Here is a 5,000-nt window from a genome sequence, read left to right on the forward strand (position 1 = left end):
GCCGCACTGGGACTTCCGTACGTCACAACTCGGCGCGCTCGAAAAGCGCGCAGATTCGACGCTGGACTCTTCCCGGTTCACTCGCCGTTACTCAGGAAATCCCTGTTGGTTTCTTTTCCTCCGCTTAATAATATGCTTTATTCAGCGGGTGCTCTCGCTCGAACTCAGGTCGTATGTGTCAAGCGGGCCGCTTCTTACACGGCCCGCTGGCATCGCAAGTCGTCGCCGCCGGCGCCGACCGAGCGCGTACCGTCGCCGCCTTGGCCCACGGTCGGTCTTGATCTCGTGACCGGACCGACCGACCTGGACCCGCCCCTCGAACGTAGTTGAACACGTCGAGGGGCCGGCGGTGTACGGGACACGCGGTCGCGCCGAGAAAGCTCGGCGACCGCTTCAACTTGGGGCGACGCCCGGCCGTCTTCGCAGTGGCCAGGCGACGGCCCTCGGGTAAGGACGAACGCGACCCTGAGGCAGACGCGGTCTCGGGATTGACCCGAGACCGCAATTCGCGTTCAGAAGGTCGACGTTCAATGTGTTCTGCAATTCACATTACTTCTCGCACTTGGCTGCGTCCTTCATCGACTCGCGAGCCGAGTGATCCACCGTTAAGAGTCGTCCTCGACGTTTCGCCCGGCGCCGAAGCGCGCGGACGTCACACTGTGGGATCGACCACAAAACCACCACCGACAACAACTGCACAAAAACACCAACAAACGGCGCCGAGCGACCGCCGGGCTGGGCCGGCGGCACATCGAGCGCGGTGCCCAGAAGCCACCATCGCACTCGGCTGCCTTGCTATTCCAACGTGTTACGCGTGTCGCACGGGGCGGAACCCCGATTGACGGCCGCCCTCTCGGCGGCACCCAAAGACAATTAAGTGCGCGGTCGGCCGGGGCCTACCACCACCTTCGGTAATGATCCTTCCGCAGGTTCACCTACGGAAACCTTGTTACGACTTTTACTTACTCTAAATGATCAAGTTTGATCGTCTTCTCGACACGCCGACGCGGCCGTTGCCAGCCGCGACGGGGCCGATCCAAGGATCTCACTAAACCATTCAATCGGTAGTAGCGACGGGCGGTGTGTACAAAGGGCAGGGACGTAATCAACGCAAGTTGATGACTTGCGCTTACTGGGAATTCCTCGTTCAAGGGAAACAATTGCAAGTCCCTATCCCAATCACGAATGAGGTTCAACGGGTTACCCGGACCTTTCGGCCTAGGTTAGACACTCGCTGCTTCACTCAGTGTAGCGCGCGTGCGGCCCCGGACATCTAAGGGCATCAAAGACCTGTTATTGCTCAATCTCGTGTGGCTAAACGCCACTAGTCCCTCTAAGAAGTTAGACGCCGACCGAGAAGGTCGCGTAACTATTTAGCATGCCAGAGTCTCGTTCGTTATCGGAATTAACCAGACAAATCGCTCCACCAACTAAGAACGGCCATGCACCACCACCCACAGAAGCAAGAAAGAGCTCTCAATCTGTCAATCCTACCTGTGTCCGGGCCGGGTGAGTTTCCCCGTGTTGAGTCAAATTAAGCCGCAGGCTCCACTCCTGGTGGTGCCCTTCCGTCAATTCCTTTAAGTTTCAGCTTTGCAACCATACTTCCCCCGGAACCCAAAGACTTTGGTTTCCCGGAAGCTGCCGGAAAGGTCGTCATGGTAACGCCTCCCGATCGCTAGTTGGCATCGTTTATAGTCAGAACTAGGACGGTATCTGATCGTCTTCGAACCTCTGACTTTCGCTCTTGATTAAAGAAAACATTCTTGGCGAATGCTTTCGCAGTAGTTCGTCTTCCGCCGATCCAAGAATTTCACCTCTAACGGCAGAGTACGGACGCCCCCGTCTGTCCCTCTTAATCATTACCTCGTGTTCCGAAAACCAACAAAATAGAACCGAGGTCCTATTCCATTATTCCATGCAACACTATGCAGGCGAACAGCCTGCTTTGAACACTCTAATTTTTTCAAAGTAAACTTATCGGCCACCGCCGACACTCAGTCAAGAGCACCGACGGAGAACCGAAGGTGAGGCGAACGCAACCAGTGACACGCCTTGCGACGGACCGGCGGCGCTCGCCCAAAATCCAACTACGAGCTTTTCAACCGCAACAACTTTAGCATACACTGTTGGAGCTGGAATTACCGCGGCTGCTGGCACCAGACTTGCCCTCCAATGGATACTCGTTAAGAGTTTTAGGATGTACTCATTCCAATTACAGGGCCTCGTTAGAGTCCTGTATTGTTATTTTTCGTCACGGCTTCTTTCGACGCCGATGCCGGCGACGCAGCACTCTCTCGCCCGCCAGCCACCGAGAAAAGGGTGCGCTCCGACCGGCCCCGCACCGTACGCCGCTCTTTCTTGGCTCATTCGAGTTTACTGTCTTTCGCTCTAACATGCCTTACCTAGGGTTAGGTTAGTATGCTTGCACGTTTGTACTTTAACTTTTTTCGGCTCGGCTTCTTTCGACGCCGATGCCGGCGACGCAGCACTCTCTCGCCCGCCAGCCACCGAGAAAAGGGTGCGCTCCGACCGGCCCCGCACCGTACGCCGCTCTTTCTTGACTCATTCGAGTTTACTGTCTTTCGCTCTGACATGCATTACCTAGGGTTAGGTTATTATGATTGCACGTTTGTACTCTAACTTTTTTCGGCTCGGCTTCTTTCGACGCCGATGCCGGCGACGCAGCACTCTCTCGCCCGCCAGCCACCGAGAAAAGGGTGCGCTCCGACCGGCCCCGCACCGTACGCCGCTCTTTCTAGGCTCATTCGAGTTTACTGTCTTTCGCTCTGACATGCCTTACCTAGGGTTAGGTTAGTATGCTTGCACGTTTGTACTTTAACTTTTTTCGGCTCGGCTTCTTTCGACGCCGATGCCGGCGACGCAGCACTCTCTCGCCCGCCAGCCACCGAGAAAAGGGTGCGCTCCGACCGGCCCCGCACCGTACGCCGCTCTTTCTTGGCTCATTCGAGTTTACTGTCTTTCGCTCTGACATGCCTTACCTAGGGTTAGGTTAGTATGCTTGCACGTTTGTACTTTAACTTTTTTCGGCTCGGCTTCTTTCGACGCCGATGCCGGCGACGCAGCACTCTCTCGCCCGCCAGCCACCGAGAAAAGGGTGCGCTCCGACCGGCCCCGCACCGTACGCCGCTCTTTCTTGGCTCATTCGAGTTTACTGTCTTTCGCTCTGACATGCATTACCTAGGGTTAGGTTATTATGCTTGCACGTTTGTACTTTAACTTTTTTCGGCTCGGCTTCTTTCGACGCCGATGCCGGCGACGCAGCACTCTCTCGCCCGCCAGCCACCGAGAAAAGGGTGCGCTCCGACCGGCCCCGCACCGTACGCCGCTCTTTCTTGGCTCATTCGAGTTTACTGTCTTTCGCTCTAACATGCCTTACCTAGGGTTAGGTTAGTATGCTTGCACGTTTGTACTTTAACTTTTTTCGGCTCGGCTTCTTTCGACGCCGATGCCGGCGACGCAGCACTCTCTCGCCCGCCAGCCACCGAGAAAAGGGCGCGCTCCGACCGGCCCCGCACCGTACGCCGCTCTTTCTTGACTCATTCGAGTTTACTGTCTTTCGCTCTGACATGCATTACCTAGGGTTAGGTTATTATGCTTGCACGTTTGTACTCTAACTTTTTTCGGCTCGGCTTCTTTCGACGCCGATGCCGGCGACGCAGCACTCTCTCGCCCGCCAGCCACCGAGAAAAGGGTGCGCTCCGACCGGCCCCGCACCGTACGCCGCTCTTTCTTGGCTCATTCGAGTTTACTGTCTTTCGCTTTAACATGCCTTACCTAGGGTTAGGTTAGTATGCTTGCACGTTTGTACTTTAACTTTTTTCGGCTCGGCTTCTTTCGACGCCGATGCCGGCGACGCAGCACTCTCTCGCCCGCCAGCCACCGAGAAAAGGGTGCGCTCCGACCGGCCCCGCACCGTACGCCGCTCTTTCTCGGCTCATTCGAGTTTACTGTCTTTCGCTCTGACATGCCTTACCTAGGGTTAGGTTAGTATGCTTGCACGTTTGTACTTTAACTTTTTTCGGCTCGGCTTCTTTCGACGCCGATGCCGGCGACGCAGCACTCTCTCGCCCGCCAGCCACCGAGAAAAGGGTGCGCTCCGACCGGCCCCGCACCGTACGCCGCTCTTTCTTGGCTCATTCGAGTTTACTGTCTTCCGCTCTGACATGCCTTTCCTAGGGTTAGGTTATTATGCTTGCACGTTTGTACTCTAACTTTTTTCGGCTCGGCTTCTTTCGACGCCGATGCCGGCGACGCAGCACTCTCTCGCCCGCCAGCCACCGAGAAAAGGGTGCGCTCCGACCGGCCCCGCACCGTACGCCGCTCTTTCTAGGCTCATTCGAGTTTACTGTCTTTCGCTCTGACATGCCTTACCTAGGGTTAGGTTAGTATGCTTGCACGTTTGTACTTTAACTTTTTTCGGCTCGGCTTCTTTCGACGCCGATGCCGGCGACGCAGCACTCTCTCGCCCGCCAGCCACCGAGAAAAGGGTGCGCTCCGACCGGCCCCGCACCGTACGCCGCTCTTTCTTGGCTCATTCGAGTTTACTGTCTTTCGCTCTGACATGCCTTACCTAGGGTTAGGTTAGTATGCTTGCACGTTTGTACTTTAACTTTTTTCGGCTCGGCTTCTTTCGACGCCGATGCCGGCGACGCAGCACTCTCTCGCCCGCCAGCCACCGAGAAAAGGGTGCGCTCCGACCGGCCCCGCACCGTACGCCGCTCTTTCTTGGCTCATTCGAGTTTACTGTCTTTCGCTCTGACATGCATTACCTAGGGTTAGGTTATAATGCTTGCACGTTTGTACTTTAACTTTTTTCGGCTCGGCTTCTTTCGACGCCGATGCCGGCGACGCAGCACTCTCTCGCCCGCCAGCCACCGAGAAAAGGGTGCGCTCCGACCGGCCCCGCACCGTACGCCGCTCTTTCTTGGCTCATTCGAGTTTACTGTCTTTCGCTCTAACATGCCTTACCTAGGGTT

General features: G+C 56.3%; 1 non-coding gene and 2 pseudogenes across 1 annotated transcript; all 3 read right to left on the reverse strand.

Moving 5' to 3' along the window:
* Positions 1-172, reverse strand: part of LOC144430563 (large subunit ribosomal RNA) — a 3,680-nt pseudogene extending 3,508 nt beyond the window's left edge.
* A 288-nt stretch (positions 173-460) lies between these two features.
* Positions 461-614, reverse strand: LOC144429939 (5.8S ribosomal RNA). The gene has a single exon (XR_013479188.1). It is a non-coding gene; the product is annotated as a 5.8S ribosomal RNA (ribosomal RNA).
* Positions 615-912: 298 nt separating this feature from the next.
* On the reverse strand, positions 913-2,339 carry LOC144430541 (small subunit ribosomal RNA; annotated as a pseudogene).
* Between the last annotated feature and the right edge of the window lie 2,661 nt (positions 2,340-5,000).

This window comes from Styela clava, chromosome 1 (genome assembly GCF_964204865.1).
Source record: "Styela clava chromosome 1, kaStyClav1.hap1.2, whole genome shotgun sequence".
NCBI classification, from domain to species: domain Eukaryota; kingdom Metazoa; phylum Chordata; class Ascidiacea; order Stolidobranchia; family Styelidae; genus Styela; species Styela clava.